The sequence below is a fragment of the Schistocerca nitens genome, chromosome 3 (genome assembly GCF_023898315.1).
Source record: "Schistocerca nitens isolate TAMUIC-IGC-003100 chromosome 3, iqSchNite1.1, whole genome shotgun sequence".
Classification (NCBI taxonomy): domain Eukaryota; kingdom Metazoa; phylum Arthropoda; class Insecta; order Orthoptera; family Acrididae; genus Schistocerca; species Schistocerca nitens.
Window position 1 is genome coordinate 54790382 of NC_064616.1, and position 20870 is coordinate 54811251.

A 20870-nucleotide genomic window follows, 5' to 3' on the forward strand; every position below is an offset into this window, starting at 1 on the left:
GGTAAAACAGAGGGCACTGAGACAGCTGAATGACACACATAATTTTGTGAGCTGCTGCATTGTTGACACTCTGCCGTACGCTAAAAGGTTGATTCACATTTGACGGCAAGCAACTACAAAAATTCCACAAGGCATTTCAAATAGCGAGAGTCACAAAATCTGTTCTATGTCGACTTGAATGTTTTTCTTCCACGGTTGTCCTACCACGAAAGAGACCATATATCTGAAAGATAAATAAAAATGATTGATGTTTTACAATACTTGTACAAAGAAAAAAGCCTCTAGACGAGTCAATATACAACGACAAGTTTGCGCAAAGATCTTCGTAGAACATATCTGCACAGATAGTTAGTAGCATATAGACAGGCGCACGAAACGTTTTTGTAGAAGAAAGATTAGAGCTTAACGGCCGTTGACAGCGAGGCCGTTAGTGATGGTTTAGCGAAGGACGTGGGAGATATCGACCGGGCTTTTCAAAGAAACCATCCTGGTAGATGTCTTGGTAACGATTTAGAAATACCACAGAAAACCTAAATCTGGATGACTGGAAGGGTATTTGAACCTTCTACAGCCAGTGAAAGAGAGAGAAAGAAATGTAACGAGAGAGATTTACGTGTGTATGATAAATCCCTTCCCTCGAAAATTTCGTTCCTTCATACCTTCCCTGTGTTATTACAGAGGACGTGTCACTGATCTTATTTGTTCTATGATTGCAGTACATGCGAGGCGCCTAGTTGCTACCATCGCTCTGCGTGGAATTCATAAGTTCTGAATAATGTTCACCAACCTGCAGTCTTCTATAGTTATTGTGTCCTGCGCAGAAAACAGCACGTTGGTCGGGAATCCGTTATCTTGAGGCTATAATAAACTGCTAGCGAGGAACTGGTATTGTGTAAATAATTATATTTTGAATTGCTTTGTTTAAATGGGATGTCACCCACTTTTTATTAGCGGAACAGGAGAAACTACACGATTATAGTCCACCGTCTGAACCACAGCGCAATGGCCTTGCTACAGTGGATACATCGGTTCCTGTAAATCATCGATGTTGAGCGCTGTCGGGCATGGCTGGCAATTTGATGGGTGACCATTCGAGCCACCATGCGCTGTTGCCATTTTTTGGGTGCAGTCAGCCTCAGTATGCCAATTGAGAAGCTGCTCGACCGAATAGTAGCGGCTCCAGTCAAAGAAAACCATCTTAACGAGTGGGAGAGCGGTGTGTTGACCACACACCCCTCCTATCCGCATCCTCAACTGAGGATGACACGGCGGTCTGATGGTCCCAATGGGCCACTTGTGGCCTGAAGACGTAGTGCTTTCTTGCTTTATGAATCGCAGATAATTTTCATTCTTCACAAATTTACAGAAAATAAACCACATAACGAAATGTGTGGTTGCTTAATTACTGTCAAACTAATTTTCAATTAGATGTCAAAAAAAAATCAGAGATTGCGAATTAAGTTCTTAAGTAGTATCGGCAGCAGCAGACAACATGCCGTCTGAGACTGAAAAACGAACTCTCATCTGACAACCGAAACACCTCACCCACCATCCAAATTAGGCACTATACAAAGATTTTGGAACTGCTTTGTCTACCTTTTAGTTTACTAATTATTTATTATTCTGATGGTAATTAATACTTTTGAAATAATGGAATGATAGATAGTTTATTCAGTATGTGTATCAGAGAAACACCACTTAAATTGTGGTCCTTCACCGCAATTGGCTGCTGCATTTGAATGTAATGTGCCAAATTGATAAATTTCTGTCATTAATGTTAGAAAAGCTAAAGAGTAAATTTACTTGCATTTCATATTAAAGCATCGCTCAATAGCTGCCTATCATTCCATCACAGATTTAATTATTTTATGATTGAAAAAAATAATTGTTACACTCAATAAATTTATGCATGCCTTATATCCCAAAATCATTAACCCTTGGTTACAATTTCTGTACTAATTACATTATTATTTAATAATAAATATTTTCAAAGTAACCTTGTTCTGCACCTTTTTGTTATTGGTAGTCTTTTGTTACTTTATAATCTATCATATCTGCTAGAATACTCTATAGCAGTACACTATCTCCTGGCCAAATTTCAACCACAAAATTTTATACTGCTGTTAAGCTACTATCAGTGCACTGCTGTCCATTAAGTTTAACAACATGTTTCTCATGAGAAATTAAATCAGTGCACCACTACTATCAGCATATTCATTGCCTTCGTTTGGAGTCTACAAAATATATGCCTGAAGAACTTATATTGCTATTCAGTTCTGGGGCATTGCCTTTCGTTAAACTGACCAACTATTTGTCATAAGAAGTCACACTCTTATACAACTACTATCAGCACAGTGCCATCCCTTCTATTCGATGAAACATTTGCATCATCTTATGCACGCTATTCTTTACACTTTTCCTTATATTATATCGGCACCATGCCATTTTGCACTTATTAATATCTGAATGCATCATAAGGACATCCACTTCACTTGGTTACAAAATAAAGCAAACACAATACCTATACATTTCACAAATATGTGGAGATGGGAGATCATTACACTCACATCTTTTATCAGAACATATGTAAGCAGTGCACAACAGCAAACAATACTGATGATCTTGTTGTCCAAGATGTGGTCTTGCATTGTGCAACTCCAGACTTTGCCAATTGGTGTTGAGTTCAGCAACAGTCAGTCCATTCTCTCATCTCCAACCACAGCATAAAGCTCCAGTACAATTCCACGTAACAGTACAAAATGCCTTAATTTAGTTTCCTAATAAGTATAAACAAACTTTTAAATAAACATATTTTCATACACTATTAGAATATAAATACAAAATATGTAATGTTTTGTTTTGATTTTGTGTGTTTCTTAACAATGCCACTGTTCATATCTTATCACAACACTGGTTTCCCATTGTTTTTGTTTTGGTCACAGCTGTAACCCCTGTTTATATAGAGATGGGACATTGCCCTTCGCAGTCTTAAGAGTGCAGTGCTTGCTCACACCATCGGTTCTTACTGATATACATCGGTATTGTCTCACGCCACTACCTGGCGTCTACTGCTATGGTCTTTAACCCTTTCAGGTGCAAATTATTCCCAGCCATGAAAAAAAATTGTTCACAGTAATAATTTCAAAAAATGGCTCTGAGCACAATGGGACTTAACATCTGTGGTCATCAGTCCCCTAGAACATAGAACTACTTAAACCTAACTAATCTAAGGACATCACACACATCCATGCCCAAGGCAGGATTCTAACCTGCGACTGTAGCGGTCATGCAGTTCCAGGCTGAAGCAGTAATAAGTTAAAATGGGTATTGGAAAGATAATAAATGCAAAAGAATCACTGGAAATGATTTTATTAACTTTTTACAGAATGTCCATTGTTGTGGACAAACAGTATCAATGGTTATTACTTTCCACATTATGAAACATTTTGAAACAGTTTCTTCCTTTAACAAAACGCAAATGCACTTTACATTTTTCACAAAATACGTGAGTCTTGTTTTTACAGCTAGGCATTTTTCAACTTGCAGCTTCGTTTTGCTCATGGTACTCAGGAACATGTCCAATAAGATCTTTGTGAATCTCTGATACTGAACGAATTTCTGTTCTTGACCTTTTTGCTTCCATGCTCAGCAAATCATTGCTGGGTCTACGACTTATACCTTTTGAACCATTGTCCATTTTTACCACAGGCTCATCTATTCTGAGCTTAAAATATACCAAATCAATTGTCACTTCATCTCCCGGTGGTTCAATATTTCTGTTGTATTCCAGCCAACTGCTCACAAAAGCTAAATCTGTAGCTTGGACCAACATTCTCAAGGTCCACTTTCTAGATTTAATAGAAATTCTGTATATACTAATTAATATATCTATTTTGTCAACACCATCCACGGCATAGTTATAATGATGTACTACTTCAGGCCATATGATTGGGACCTATGTCTTTTTTGTTATGTCCCAGGGCTGTACATTGTACTTCATCTTCAGTATCACAACCTACAAAATTTGATGCTAGAACTACTGTTCTGTTATCAACCCATTTATGCATTATCACTGTTTCATTCGGACTCACCACTTCTTCAGAAACCATGCCATTTCTTTTTCAAACTGATATCACTTGTGAAAGGTACATTTTGTATGCAACACAGTCTTGCTGTCCTTGCTGCAAATATATTTTTTATTTTTAAAATTTCTGGTAGATTGAACGTTGTGAAGAAACTGTCGAAATATATGTAAGTATTTCCCATATCTACACTCTCAACAAGATTTACAATAATTTAAGCCCCTAAACCAAACTTATGGAGTATCTCCTTCATAAAACAGGAAGCCACACCATACGTGCCACTTTGCCCATCCAATGAAAACAGTTTTATACCTCAGTGTTTAGGTTTTCCCTTAGAATACTGCTTCACCCCTAAATGGTCTTGTTCATCAATGCAGAGTTTTTTCTTAGTGTCTAATTCCAAACATCTATGTCTTTGCAACTTTCTGTCATAGCCTGATTGTCTACTACATGGAAATTTGATCTAAGCCGAAAAAATACTTCCCTAGACATACTTTCGACGAAACGATCTAAATGCAATGCTGGATGCCAATGCATTCTAACCCTGGAGAATTTCAAGTAATGCATAACTATATGAAGCCCAAAAAGCTTTTATTTCTGTAATATTTGATTGTGTAAACGTTTTCCCATGTTGCAGCACATACATGTTGGTTTTTTCAACCATATTTTAGAACTGGGCGTCAGAAATATAGTTTGGAAAATATTCGATGAATGTCACATCACTCACAGATGGCTTTACTGAATACTGATCTTCGCATTTGGATGTGTTTTGATGTGAAGGTGATTTTCGTCTCCATTTGACATAGTATCTTTCAGCGAAGAGCCACTCAGGTGGAATCACAGGTTCATAATAACTTGGATTCTGATGGTATATGTTGTGTGGATTCTCTTCTTATGTGCTTCCTCTGTCCTCCAGCAGTTTTTCCTCTTGGTGGTTTGTGGCTGCATCAACACCTGAAAAAAAATAATGTAGAACAACATCAACTATATATAGATATATCAAAGAGCCAGATGAAATTATAAAGTTTTATTATCATATACCAGCTGTAATGAACCGTGGGACAGACGCTGAATCTTCAAGGTCACTTTCATAATTATCTGACTACTCTGTGTCAGGAACTTCACTTGGCATTAGCAATTGCAATATTGTGAAAGCATCTCTCTTAATATGATAATATTGTGAAGATCAGTGTATCATAAAGCAGCACAATTTGGAAACAAAACGCAAAACGCAAATGTGAAAAAATGACATTAGGCACATATAACGCTACACTCTACACGAATGTCTAATACTTCATAAAATGCATGTTTCATAATGTAAGATAATATAATTTTAGTCCACTGTGTTTATAAAACAGGTGGAATTGCTTTGTAGAAGTTGATTTCATATATAAGTGGTAGATTTCAAGCATACAATTAAAAACACCTATTTAGACAAAATGCCTATTTCAATGGACACCAGTTTTCTAACGCCAATAACACAATTATTTTCCACAGTCGATAGTTAATTTTGCTATAGAAAGCACCCAAACACATTCTACAGTGGATAAAACATAAAACACACAGCCCTCTAACTTTTAAACATGTAAAATTGATAGAAAACTGTACCCAACTATGACATGCCTCCTCTGCGTACCCATCTTGTCTCATTCGACGTCAAAGTACTTCGTCGCTTCACCACTAGAAGTACGTAGATTTGGGGTTCCGTATACATGTTAAAACACATCGTGTAGCATGAATTGTAACTCAAGAACCATTAAAAGTCTAAAAAATAACGTTTAAAGAAAACCTGGTTTGAGTAGGATTCGAACTCACGACCTTCGGGTTACAACGTTAAAACTCTATCCCCATGCTACAAGGCCACAGTAGTGACAGTGTGATGTTCATATACTTTTTCTTTCATGGAGGGGATGTATCAGTAAAAAGGTTATTCTGTAATTTTGTTTTGTTTTGTGGGCATTATAATCATATAGAAAGAAATTGATTGTTCGATACAAAAAGAAACCAAACGAGCTTTCTAACAGTGACAACCAGTGAGTTGATAGATCCGACCAACAGAGTGACTGTAAATTAATTTACGTAAATAGAACCGACAGAGAACATACAAAAGTCCTTCAATACCTACCGTATTACAACCTGTACATAACTGTATAATGGAATTGGCGTTCGAAGCGTTGGAGAGAACCAATAGTACAGAATCACACACAGTATCTATTTATACTCGTACCAAGTCAGCGTCAGTTCGACAAAAACATGGCGTCCTCCGCTCTCACCCAATCAGCGATGATATCACCATTGGCCACTCTCTCCCTCTATATTGGCTCTCTAGCAGGATGCACAAAGAGACTTCTATTGAGATGTACTAGCAGTCTTAAAGACATCAGCCGTCTTATATACGAGATATTATGCTTGGAAAGTAGCGTTCATTGGAATAGACAAGGGGTTTGGAAGGGTTAAATCTTACACACAGAGACTTACAAGTTAATTCATAGCTACATTGCCAGAATCTTGGTTCAAGTACAATGCATAAACATTCATTTATCAAATCATTGCTTCATTCCACAGTATGAGGTATTATTCCTTATATGTTTGAGTGCCAGTGTTGTTACAAGGTGTAGAACTGTATTTCATGTAATGACTCTGTTTTCTCTATGGCCATTCATGTAAAAGCATAGGGACTAATTATGTTAGTCTTATCTAGACCTTTATTCCACATTCTTTCCATATGTAAAACTAGTGTGTGTCATTACCCTCAATGCTACATATTATGTGGCCTTCTATTTAAACCTTTCTTACTACATGTATGTCTTTTATGAATTTCCATGTCAGTGTTGTGTCATATGTCAACAATATGGCTATTTCCTTGCACTATATAAAAGAGTTGGCGAAAACCACTTCGCCCATAAATACTACTTTATGGCAGACTTACATTTCACCTTATGCCTTTACAGTTCACACATATCACAGTAGTTACACAGTTCGCTGATCGGTTGCAATTCACAGTTCTCTCTAATAAAATGTAACCTCATAATTCCAAAGCATTTTGACTTCAAAGATACCCCCACCAGGGATGCCATGTATGGCATGTGAAAGAGAGAAAAAGAAATATAGCAAGAGGGATTTATGCGTGTATGATAAATCCCTGACCTCGAAAATTTGCTTCCCTCATACCTCCCCTGAGTTACTACATATGGTATGTCACTGATCTCATTTGTACTAAGATTGTAGTACATGTGAGGTGCCTAGTTGCTTCCACCCTCCTGAGTGGAATGCAAAAGTTCTGGATAATGTTTTACCAACCTGCAGTCTTCTATAGTTGTTGTACCCTGTGCAGAAAACAGCACGTTGGTTGTGAATCAGTTATCTCAAGGCTGTAATAAATTGTTAGCGAGGAACTGGTATTGTATAAAAATCTAAAATTTTAATTGGTTTATTTAAATTGGATGTCACTTGATTTTTATTAGCGTAATACAAGGGACTGCACAATTATAGCCGGCCGGAGTGGCCGAGCGGTTCTAGGCGCTACAGTCTGGACCGCGCGACCGCTACAGTCGCAGGTTCGAATCCTGCCTCGGGCACGGATGTGTGTGATGTCCTTAGGTTAGTTAGGTTTAAGTAGTTCTAAGTTCTAGGGGACTGATGACCTCCGAAGTTAAGTCCCATAGTGCTCAGAGCCATTTGCACAATTATAGTCCACTTTATGAATCATAAATAATTTCCGTTCTTCACACTTGCTCAGAAAATAAACCAAATAATGAACTGCGTGTTTGTGTAATTACTATCAAACTAGTTTTCAATTAGGTGTCCAAAAAACCGAAGATTGCCAACTAAGTTCTTAACTAGTACCGTCAGTGGCAGAAAACAAGTCTGTCTTCTGAGACTGCCAATCGAACTCTCATCTGACAGCCGAAACACCTCAGCCGCCATGAAAATTAGGCACTATCCAAAGACCTTCAGAGTTCTTTGTCTACCTTTTCGTTTACTAGTTGTTTATTATTCTATTGGTAATTAACACTTCCATGTCCATTTACAAATAATTTACCCAGTCGTCGGATTCGTCGTGCAACTCACAAAGTAAACTAATATTCGAAAACTGCCGTCACTTAAGGAGGCATTGTCTTCACGATTTAGAATGTGCTTTTTGCCTCTGACGCTTTATTAACATTTTTGAGGCTAGTTGTGGACGCAGGCCACAGCAGAATTTCCAGAATTATCATTTAGTGGCATTAACGAAAATGAGAGTGTAGCCGCTTGTTGCTGAACGTTCTTTCCCAGACCTGTAGATTTCGGACCGGCAGTATATTGTTGTGTCGTGTAAGCACATGAAATTTTCGGCGATTTATTGCAGGCACAGAATGTTGCGCAGATATCTGAGCAGAAAGTTCTTTGAGTGTGGACCGATCTTAACTGTGCATAAATAAGAACGTGAATTGATGAACTAATTTTCATGAAATAGACTTTTATTAGCTACCAGGACGAACAAGTCACCTCTATTGAACGATTAAAATACAGTGTGTTTTCACGTTATTTGGTGTCCAGAAAGGAAAAGAAAACACAGTGGATAAAAACTGAAGGCTCAGTGTATCGACTTGTTAATATTATTTGATGGATTTGTGTGAATGGGCCTATATGTTTATTCTAGCAGACAAATTTCAAAGTTTTAAAATGTTTTGACGATGCTTTTTTATTGTTTCACTTCTCAGTAGTCTACCATACAAACTTTGTCAAGAATATCCGGCTTTTTGTATCTCGGATGACCTCATAGCCTCTCTATCGTCGTTTGGCACTTAGCTAAGGACAGAAAGAAAGACCACTGTCTAAATTTCCATCGACTGTGAGGCCATTATAGATGGAGCACAAGCTCGGGTTATGGAAGGATGGGGAAGGAAATGAACTGTGCTCTTTCAAGGAATTATCCTGGGATTTACCTTAGGCGATTTAGGAAAATCACAGAAAATCTAAGTGGCACTGGCTGCATGGGATTTGAACCATAGTCCTCTCGAATGAAAGTCCAGTGTGCTAACCACTACGCCACTGGTACCTTGGTCAGTCTGTGCTAAACGAAGTACATTATGATGACATTCCCTCTGACGTTAACATACCACCATTTGACGATGGCGTTTACTTCCGTTCCAATGACGTCCAGTGTGACTGGCCTAAACAAGAATTCTTGAAATGCAATGTAATGATGGACGGTATTTTGCTCAGTGTGACAACAAAACTCAGCTTTAGAAAACACTTCATAATTAGTGTAGTAACTGCCCAAAAGAAGCAGCCTCACGTATTGAGTCATTTCCATATGCTCGACTGTTTTATATATGGAGTTAAAAGGGAGGAGTAACTGAATGGACTGCACTTCGTGTTGTTAATTACAATTAATGGGATTTTTGTTACATTTGAACATTGGAAGGGGTAGAGAGAAGAACAAGATGGCATCGTGTACAGGTGTGTTAGTAAATTGTTCTGAAAAAATCGCAAATACATTTAATCTTCTATCCATACATTGTAACAAAAGTGTGATAGCGCTTTGAAGACGGCAGGTCCTTTCAACCTGCATCCTTCCACTTTATTTTCTAATGTTCTAAGGGTAACTGAGATTATTAGAGATGGTTGACATTGGTTGTAATGCTGAATTCAGTCGAGGCTAAATGAATGCAGCCACTTGAGGCGGAAGAGTTGGGTGCTTATTTTCCAGCGCTAAAACACTGTTGTGGCAGGTGAGGCTGAATAGTGCGAGTTCTGAGAGGAATGAACCACAGTATGAGAAGGGCAGCCGGCCAGTGGTTTGACATGGCAGTGGCCATCACAAGAGAATGCAACCTGAAGTACAGGGAGTCACTGGTCAGTGGAAAGGCAGCAGCGGGAGCTGAGCTGTATTGTCCCTGTAGCCAGACGAGAAATGCGCAACTTCTTTCGCAGAAATTGCATAGGAATGTGAGGGTAGCAGTTGTTCCTGCGCAAAGTGAGGTGCAGTCCCCGTTTTACAGGGTGCCTCATATTGTCTCCTGTTTCGCCTAAGACCGGTATCTGGTTGGTGTCAAAAACTTTTTTCGGGAACACTGCTGGTGGCCAGAGACAGGGTGGCCGGGAAGGCTATGGCATTTTTTCCAGGTCACATAGGTGCTGTGCGAAAAATAAAGGTTTGTTCATTGGACTGCGAGTCCACGACTTAAAAAATTGTCACACCAGAAGCCTGTCGGTGTACTAGGATGGGAGGAACAGTTGTGTAGAGTCTTGTACTACGAGAAAGCAAGCGAGAGGAGTGGCTGGTATCCTCTCTCTGCAATACAAATGCACATGTGGATTAACATGGTTCTTTATTTACATAAATGGAAACATTTACTTAACTGGAATAGAGTCCATTTTCTGTGGTACAAGCTCATCAGTAATAGTCCTGTTGCAGACAATATCGGTAATATTGCTGTAACAAACTTTAGTCTCACTGCTAGTCACTAATCTGGACTACTGTCGAAGCCTGCCACCCGCTCTGCGAATATACTGACCGACGCCAAACTGGAAGGGTGTGCCAGTGATGCCCTCCGGTTAGCGTCGGCGGCCTAAATACGTGCTTTCGAGAGGGCGTTGTGGCGTTTTGCCTGTCAGTGTGTCTCTGGTCTGTCTTGTGATAGGGGCGCTTGATCCTACACGTACTGATCGACCTTCGCGCTTCATATTTTCCAACTGGTGTGCTGGTGACAGCTTACACCAGTACATTTCTTCTCCCCGAAACACGGCACCGATGTCGTGTAGGGAAGATGCTAACGACAACGCTGGGGGGGGGGGGGGGGGAGGCAGGACGCTGGATATAGAGATGAGCTGGGAGTCGAGGATGGCAGAAAACTGCTGCCAGGGCACACGTCCAAGCCTGAGGGCGTGTCCTGGGGCGATGACGGCGACGGCGATGGCGGTCCAGATCCACTGGGTGGGAGAGCGGTGACGGCGGGGGCGAGGGCGCAGCGTCTATCCGCTCCTCCTGGTGGTACCAGCGGGCAGCTGCAAAGGCCGCGTGGTCCCGTGAATCTGGAGGAAGAAAAGCACAAGAATCACAGGGCGAATGACATGCGCGAATTTGGTTCTGGCGGCGGCGCTGCAAACCGTCGGGACCTACAATTAAGTACATAAAAGAGCCAATGCTTTCCTGGATCACGCCTCTTTCCCAGCGTCCACAGTTGCCATAAACCCTGGAGAGAACAAGATCGCGCGGCGCAAAGCGATACTTGCGGACCATTGGCGGCGCTGGATGCTGCAGTGGATGTAGCGAGTGTAGCAGCGTCCGATGGCAGCGGCCGTGCAGAAGTTCCGCCGGTGACGGTCCGTCTCGTGGGTGGGCGCGATCGGAGGCGAGAAAGTGTTGCAGCGCCTGTTGCTGTCTGTGGGTGATGCGAAGCTTGGCCATCTGTTGTTTAAAAGTGCGTATGAAGCGTTCTGGTTCTCTGTTGGGCTAGGGGTAAAACGGAGCACTTGTTAGACGACGAATGCCATTTCGTTCACAAAACTGTTCAAAATCACATGAAGTGAACTGTGGTCCATTGTCCGATACAAGTACTTCTGGCAAAACTTTCGTGCAAAATATGGAGGACAATGCTGGAATGGTGCTTCGTGATGTGGTAAAAGCCATAGGCACCGCGAATGGAAACTTGCCAAAACAGTCTACCACTACGAGCCAACGAGTGTTCCAAAATGGGCCTGGAAAGTCAATGTGCACTCGTTGCTATGGCGATTAAGTCTCAGGCCAAGCTGCGAATGTCTGTGGCGGGCGGATTGATTTTCCGCGCAAAGTTGGCACAGTGGATAGGCCTTGAAAAACTGAACACAGATCAATTGAGAAAACAGGAAGAAGTTGTGTGGAACTGTGAAAAAATAAGCAAAATATACAAACTGAATAGTTCATGGGAAGATAGGCGACATCAAGGACTCTAAGAACACAGGAGCGCCGTGGTCTCGTGGTTACGTGAGCAGCTGCGGAACGAGAGGTCCTTGGTTCAAATCCTCCATCGAGTGAAAAGTTAAATTTTTTTTATTTTCAGTTTATGTGACAAACTATTGTGTTTTCATCACTTTTTTGGGAGTGATTATCACATCCACAAGAAAATCTAAATCGGGCAAGGTAGAAGAATCTTTTTACCCATTCGCCAAGTGTACAAGTTAGGTGGGTCGACAACATATTCCTGTCATGTGACGCACATGCCGTTACCAGTGTCGTATAGAATATATCAGATGTGTTTTCCTGTGGAGGAATCGGTTGACCTATGACCTTGCGATCAAATGTTTTCGGTTCCCATTGGAGAGGCACGTGCTTTCGTCCACTAATCGCACGGTTTTGCGATGCGGTCGCAAGACACAGACACTAAACTTATTACAGTGAACAGAGACGTCAATGAACGAACGGACAGATAATAACGACGTAAAAATAAAGGAAGTAAAATTCTCACTGGAGGGAAGACTTGAACCAAGGACCTTTGGCTCTGCAGCTGCTCACGCTACCACGAGACCACGGCGCTCCTGAGCTCACATTATCCATGATGTTGCCTATGTTTCCCATGGGCTACTCAGTTTGTATATTTTGCTTATTTTTTCACAGTTCCACGCAACTTCTTCCTGTTTTCTCAATTGATCTGTGTTCAGTTTATCAAGGCCTATCCACTGTGCCAACTTATAACTAAATCTGAGGGGGGTGCGATGGGGAGGTTCCCTTGTTAGTGCGAACAATTCCCCAATGTCACTGGTTAAGCAATCGCAACACGTCCTTTTGCAACACTTTGGAAATAAGCACACGCGATTGTCCACTGTCATTTTGAACTAGAATCACACCTTACTGAACTGAAAGGTTATGCCGACGTGCAAAATATCGGCGCACAACTGAGTTCTGGCTACTGTTCAATGAACGAAGCCAAGACGTGCGAATGTAATGCAACAAAATCTTGAGATCTGGGTCTGCTTTCGTGGTCTGTGCAATTTTTCTGTAGTGCGAGGGAAAATATTACAGCAATTCAGAGTCCTGTGCATCGATATGGCAGCAAGATGCGGCAGATGCATCACAATCAGAGTCTCAGCCAATCGGAAGGCGAGATAGGGCGTCTGCATTACCATGCTTTGCCGAAGGTCTGTACAAAATTTCATACTCATACTGCGAAAGCAACAAAACCCACGGTGCAATTTTTCAGCAAGGCGTGTAGGAACCGGCTGTGACGGATGGAACAAGGACTGCAAAGGATTCTAATCTGTTACTAAAAAGAAGTTGCGGCCATACAGCCGGCCGGTTCTAGGCGCTTCAGTCCGAAGCCACGCGACTGCTACGGTCGCAGGTTCGAATCCTGCCTCGGGCATGGACGTGTGTGATGTCCTTAGGTTAGTTAGGTTTAAGTAGTTCTAAGTTCTAGGGGACTGATGACCTCAGATGTTTAGTCCCACAGTGCTCAGAGCCATTTGAACTGTAGAGCGGAACCGAGGGCCGCAGTCCTGGTTATTAACAGAGTGCTAAGAGCTACAGTCCTCGCGCAATTCTCCGATGACCACTACAACGTCGTGGAATTACAATCACCGGTAGGAGTGCTTTACGTCGTCCATATGTATTTTCAATACGGCAGAGGAATAGACGAATTCCTAGACAAGCTGACTCAAGGAGACACGGCGTTGCGGGGGCGCAAATTCATTGTGACTGCAGATATATACGCGAAGTCCCCCCTGTGGTTCAGTGGCACTCAAGACGATCGAGGTGAAAAGGCAAAAGAAACAATCATGGCACTGCAAGTAGTAGTCGCCAACAAGCAAGGGAACACCCCCCCCCCCCTCCAACCTACTCTGGCAGAGGGGGAGAGGGTTACCTCGAGCAATTACACAGAGAACTGACTCGTGGAGATAACATCTTGGACCTACTGATAACAAACAGACCAGAACTTTTCGACTCTGTAAGCGCAGAACAGGGAATCGGTAATCATAAGGCCGTTGCAGCATCCATGAATATGGAAATAAATAGGAATATAAAAAAAAGGGAGGAAGGTTTATCTGTTTAGCAAGAGTAATAAAGGCAGATTTCAGACTACCTAACAGATCAAAACTAAAATTTCTGTTCCGACACTGACAATGTTGATTGTTTATGGAAAAAGTGCAAGGCAATCGTAAAATGCGTTTTAGACAGGTACGTGCCGAGTAAAACTATGAGGGACGGAAGAAACCCACCGTGGTTCAACAACAAAGTTAGGAAACTACTGCGAAAGCAAAGAGAGCTTCACTGCAAGTTTAAACGCAGCCAAAACCTCTCAGACACACAGGAGCTAAACGATGTCAAAGTTAGCGTAAGGAGGGCTATGCGTGAAGCGTTCAGTGAATTTGAAAGTAAAATTCTATGTACCAACCTGACAGAAAGTCCTAGGAAGTGCTGGTCTTACGTTAAATCAGTAAGTGGCTCGAAACAACATATCCAGACAAAAAAATGGTTCAAATGGCTCTGAGCACTATGCGACCTAACTTCTGAGGTCATCAGTCGCCTAGAACTTGGAACTAATTAAACCTAACTAACCTCAGAACATCACACACATCCATGCCCGAGGCAGGATTCGAACCTGCGACCGTAGCAGCAGCGCGGTTCTGGACTGAAGCGCATAGAACCGCTCGGCTACTACGGCCGGCCATATCCAGACACTCTGGGATGATGATGGCATTGAAACAGAGGATGACAAGCGTAAAGCTAAAATACTAAACACCTTTTTCCAAATCTGTTTCACAGAGGAAGACCGCACTCCAGTTCCTTCTCTAAATCCTCGCACAAACGAAAAAATGGCTGACATCGAAATAAGTGTCCAAGAAATAGGAAAGCAACTGAAATCACTCAACAGAGCAAAGTCCACTGGACCTGACGAGATACCAATTCGATTCTACACAGAGTACGCGAAAGAACTTGCCCCCTTGTAATGATTGGAAAAGAGCACAGGTAGTCCCAGTCTTCAAGAACGGTCGTCGAGCAGATGCGCAAAACTATAGACCTATATCTCTGACATCGATCTGTTGTAGAATTGAGAACAAGTTTTTTGCTCGCTTATCATGTCATTTCTGGAAACCCAGAATCTACTCTGTAGGAATCAACATGGATTCCGGGAACAGCGATCGTGTGAGACCCAACTCGCTTTATTTGTTCATGAGACCCAGAAAATATTAAAGACAGGCTCCAAGGTAGGCTCCGCTCCACAGTAAATTACTTGCCAATTAACAACCATGAAAGGGATCCGCTTGGCTTGAGAGTACGTACGGCTCCTGCAAACAGAGCACCTCCAGACTCTTCTCCTCCACCACTCTTCGGAGTTCCTGCAGGACTAATTTGCTGTAATGAGTGTTTATCTGTCCCATGTTTAAGTATGACTATGAGATTCTGGCCAGTTCTTACTCCAGTCGTGTGCTACTCTTCCATTAGTGATGACAGATTGATTATAAAGCTCATCGAGACCAAATTTCTCACTACGTCTTTGGAATACCTTTTTGACCAAGTCCCGCAGGGCTCCAAAGTCTGTGGGGAGATTCGTTGTCTTAAGCTGTATCCTGTCTACAGCCTCCATTACCGGAAGGATGATGTCTATTCCGTACTCGTGACCGACAGGCACCACATGCCTTAAGGCTGTAGTGGGGACAGCCGGCTCCTCTAGACGAGCTAATTGCAAAGCATGCTCCAGGTTGGGGTATATCCTAACAGGATCGATACCCAGCCCTGTGGGTAAGCCTGCTGGGGAACTTGAGCTGCTTACGGCATTGACCTGTACTTGCTCTTTGACACTTGCTTCATTACGTTCTTTCACCAGTAAACACCCTACCACAGAATGCCCATGTGGTCGTACGTGAGCTTCAATAGAACTTAATACCCGGCTTGGAGGAGAGGGAGCATCTTTATGACCACAGGGCTCTGTTTGCATACATGCATCTTTCATTACTATTGTGTGATGTTGCGACTTTGTAAACTTTTGAATAAATTCCCTGAATTTACTAGCCCTCATTGCATCCCTCAACCTCTTGCTCGGGGACTTCCTCTTTGGCTTCCTGTGTTCAGGTATAGCCTCAGCCATGGTCAGTTCGAGCAGTGAGTCTTTGCTCTAGCATCCTGTATGTAGGGCAGTTTCTTCCGGTGGTGTTAAACGATTTCTTTCCTCTCTTTGTGCAGGGGATGCATATCCCAGCGTTACCACAGTTCTTTTTAACGTGATCCTCCGCCCCACACCTGGAGCAAGTCGGCTTTCTTTCGCAGTGCTTGTGTACATGGACCACGTCACGAAAATTGTGGCATTGTGGGACCACTAAATAGTCACGGACATTTATGGCATGGAATCCTATGTAAACTCCCCCCATAGTGGTGAGCTTGGGCCACATTTTTCCAGAGACCTCGGCAAGGTGACGGACAACATTGCGTTCCTGGAGCCCCATTTTAAAGCGTAGCTTGAACTCGTTCTTAAAGGTGTCCCATTCCATGTAATCAAAATTTTGATCGTGCATATTCTCATATATTTCGGGTTCTTTTAGTGCTACTGGCACATCATAAAGAATCACCAGCGGGTTTCGCTTTTTGGGGTTCACATTTTATGGCTATGTTTACCTTAGCGTTATTCAGACTTTTGTCCTTGTCTTCTTCTGTGGCTACATCCATTACTACAACATTTTTTGTCGCCTTAACTTTGTTAATTTTGATCTTATCCTTCGCAGGGTCTATGGTGGTGGTAAAAATCTCCTGCACCTTCTTAATAGTCTGACCGAACAAGGGTCTCAGAAAGATAGCTGTGTCCGGTCTTTTCGATATTTTGGCAATAGTCTCTTTCGTTGTTTGAGTCTTTGTGGCTGCTTGTGCTGCCACTCCAGCCCATGTTTTGGCTGGTTGCTGATATAGTCTTTGATTCTCTTTTTCTAGTTCCTCTAGTCGCCCCTCGAGCTCTGCACTGGCGATATCACAGGCAGCGATTTCATTTTTAATTGCCAGGACTGCAGCCTGGCTGATGTTTCCAATTTTGACACTAGTGTCTAAAATATGGCTTATTCTCATATGTCTTTCTAGAATATTTTCATCATTCTGTTCCCCTTCCTCCTGTGAGGTAGGAACAGCAGACACCGACGCCCTCGAGATCGCACTAGATTCATTCGCCTCTGTATCAGCCATGTTTGTAAGACAAGTGAAAGAAATGGGAGCCCGTCTCTTACCCTGGACCGGCTCCTCTAGCATGAGGTGGGGGGGGGGGGGGGGGACTGCTGCAGTCCGCCCACCGGTCTCGACCCAAGGCCAAGGGCACTCCTGAGCTGCCTGCTCACAGTATGCCATCGCCAACGCACTGGTCCCCCTCGGTGGCCCCGTCATCGACGATTTCCCTCGGCGCTCCTCGGCAAGCGCACCCCACACTCCGGAGAGGAGGATGTACCTCTCGTCCTTCGCCGCCTACTAGCCCGAGCTTCCACCTCTCGGCGAAGGACCCACTCCTACTCAGGTGGCGGGCCGGTCACCCGTTCAGGGGTCTGGACCCATCTAACCTGGCCCAGGCCGATGTCACCACCTCCTGCGTTTGGCAGACCACGCCCCGGTTACCAGCGGGTGCGGCGAAGCGCCCTTGCCGACTCGCGCTGAGATCCCACGCCGACAAACGAGGTGGCCGGTACGCAGAGCACCTGCTGGTCTGTGCTCTGCGCAGAGAGAGGGAGAGGAGCTGCAGCCGCCCAGTACAGAGGGATCGCACACGGAGTGAGCAATACCACCCGCAGCCTAGCAGCCCCTCTCTACCCAACCCCCCCCCCCCCCCTCCCGAGGGACAGAACTTCGGTCCCTGGACACAGCTTCCCCTTTCGCATCGGGCTGGGTCGCAGCTCTCCCTTTTGACGCAAGGCAACATCCGGGCGGGCCCGAGAAATGCCGAGCTTGACGTCTGGCACCGCGGGAAGGCGGATAGAGCCACTTGGGAAGGAGAGGCTATGTACGGCGCATCACTTCACCGTGTGAGGACTGTAGCGTGCACGCCCGGCCAGAAGCGATACGGCCTGGTGCGAGATTCCGTGCCTTACGGCGCGCCGGCGACGGGCGGGCCTGCACCGAGCGCATTGTCAAACTGCGGGCTTGCACCCGCGCTCAGCTCCTTCGAACCCACGCCAGACTTGCTCTAAGATTTAAAAAAAAAAAAAAAAAAACTTTATTTGATCGTTATCATGATACAATGTAACCTACTACCTAAATACATTAGTAGGTCCTATTTTTTAACTATTTCTATATTCTATCTGCAGCTCTTATGTTTAACACTACAGGTTTTTACTACAATCCATCACCACTATGGGGGTTATTCTACTATACTATACTATGTTATTATTTGTCTAGTGTTACCTTGATTTTAGCTTCTGTTGTTAGGATACTACTTGCAGATGGTTATTATTATGACTACTCTACCTGCAGCGTTACAAGTGTGCCAGAATAAGATACAAACCTAATTTTTTGGCCATTCCCACTGAGCTAATCCCAGTAGGAGTGCCCCTGGCACTGGGCTGGCCGGTGACGTCGTCGCTGCAGTTCTATACTGTTTCTATTATCCTAGTTTGAACCTATAACTAACCTTATATCTAATGTCATAATCGGTGCGTGGTCAGGTCCGGTGGTAATGTACTGCCCCCCCCCCCCCCAACCTATTCCGAAAACCTGGCCGATTCCAGCCGTGAGGCGGCTGGCCAAGTCCAAGTCCCGGCGGAACAGGGAGGGTGTACGTGACAAGTCTGGTGTTTATTTATTAATTGATTATTTCTTAAATATTCTTTGAGGACTTTTTCAGAAATTACATCTGCTAGATGATTCAAAACATTGAAGGTGTTTTCGTGCCTGAGCAGATGGTGCGTGTCGTTATTCGGCAGTTGTTCCCTTAATTGTTGTGCTACATCGTCGAAGAGGGAACACTCGTACACCACGTGGTCTGGAGTGCCCTGCACTGCTCCACAGTCACACGCTGATGTTGCCCTTTTCCCGAACCGACACAGATATGTCGCCGGCCGAAGTGGCCGTGCGGTTAAAGGCGCTGCAGTCTGGAACCGCAAGACCGCTACGGTCGCAGGTTCGAATCCTGCCTCGGGCATGGATGTTTGTGATGTCCTTAGGTTAGTTAGGTTTAACTAGTTCTAAGTTCTAGGGGACTAATGACCTCAGCAGTTGAGTCCCATAGTGCTCAGAGCCATTTGAACCATTTTGAACAGATATGTCGGGTAGGGTCCGTGCCCAGTAAGAAAGTGCAGCAATCCCCTTGTGGGTTTAATGTAGGTAAGTTTTAGGCGTTCCTGTATATTTGGAAGCAGCTCGTGTGTTCTTCGGCCAGTCTCATCACTATCCCAGAGTTCCTGCCATAATTCCATTCCCCTTCTTTTGATGCTTTGTTTATCCCCTACATATATCCCCATGATTTCTTCTATTTTTTCTCTTCTATTTTTCTTTATCCAATACCAGGTGGCCTGTTCCCTAATTTTTATGTCCAGTGGACATAACCCCATCAGTATTAAAAGTGCCCCTCCTGAAGTTGTTCTATATGCGCCTACTGACCGTAGGAGCATATTTCGCTGCACTCTTCTTACGGCCACGGCAGGCATGACCCTCGTGAGCCTGTGTGCCCAGACCGCTGACCCGTAGCCTACTATGGATGTGAGGATGCTGTTATGGTACAATTTAATAAGATCAGGTGGGAGGTGGAATCTTTTGTGTCCTATTCCGATTAAGTTGTGTAGTACTGTGAGTGATCTTTGTGTTACTGTGTCAATATGCGATGCATAGTTCCACATCTCGTCGACGATGACACCAAGATACCGGGCTTCTCGGCGCATGAGGACTGGTAGGCCATTTATTCTGAGGGTAGGATTTCTTATGAGTTGACCTTTGAGCAGCAGGTAGGTTGACTTATTAGGTGCGATGGTCATTTTTGTTTTATGACACCATGTCGTCAATATTGTAATAGCTCTTTCAACTTTTGGTTCCAAATCTTCGCGGCTGCGGCCGCCGACCAGCAGGAGGAGGTCATCTGCGTAGGCTATGACCTCTAGCACATCTTCACTGCTCTTTAGTTCTTATAAGAGTGGTTCCATGTTTATGTCCCAAAAGAGTGGCCCCAGGACAGATCCCTGAGGACACCCCTTGGTGATTTTCTTACTGACTTTGCCGCTAGGGGCCGATAGCCAGACCTCCCTTTCTTCACAATAGCTCCTGAGACAGCCATACAGCGGCCCTGGGCATTCTTTCTCCCGCAAGCAGGAGAAGAGCGAAGGCCACCACAGGTTATCAAAGGCGCCACTGATGTCCACCATGATGCCGACTATGTACTTGCGCGGGGCAGAGTCACAGACATCCGCAGCCAGGGCGATTGCGTCAGACGCCGACCGTCCTGTCCGAAAACCGAATTGTCTGTCACTCATCCCGCACAGGACTCGGTGTGCAGCCAGCCTGTCTGCCAGCAACCTATCAAAGAGCTTGCCCAACAAGTCCAGTAGACATATGGGTCTGTATGACTTGGCTTCTTTAGGGTCTTTGTCCGGGCCTTTTTTGATTATGACTACATTCGCCTTCTTCCATATTGAGGGGAATGTCTGAAGCCGTAAACACTCGTTGTACAGCTGAGTGAGAGGTGCCACCAGCTGGGGGGCGAGGTACCGTATCACCTCCGCAATAATGCCGTCTGGGCCAGGAGCTTTGCCTTTTTTGAGAGCTTTTATTTGGGAGATTACCTCTTCTTCGGAGAAGGGGTAGACCACACGTTTTCATAGACCCGTTGGTTCTCTCTTCTTATTCTCTGTTGTTCATCAGAGTCGTCTTCC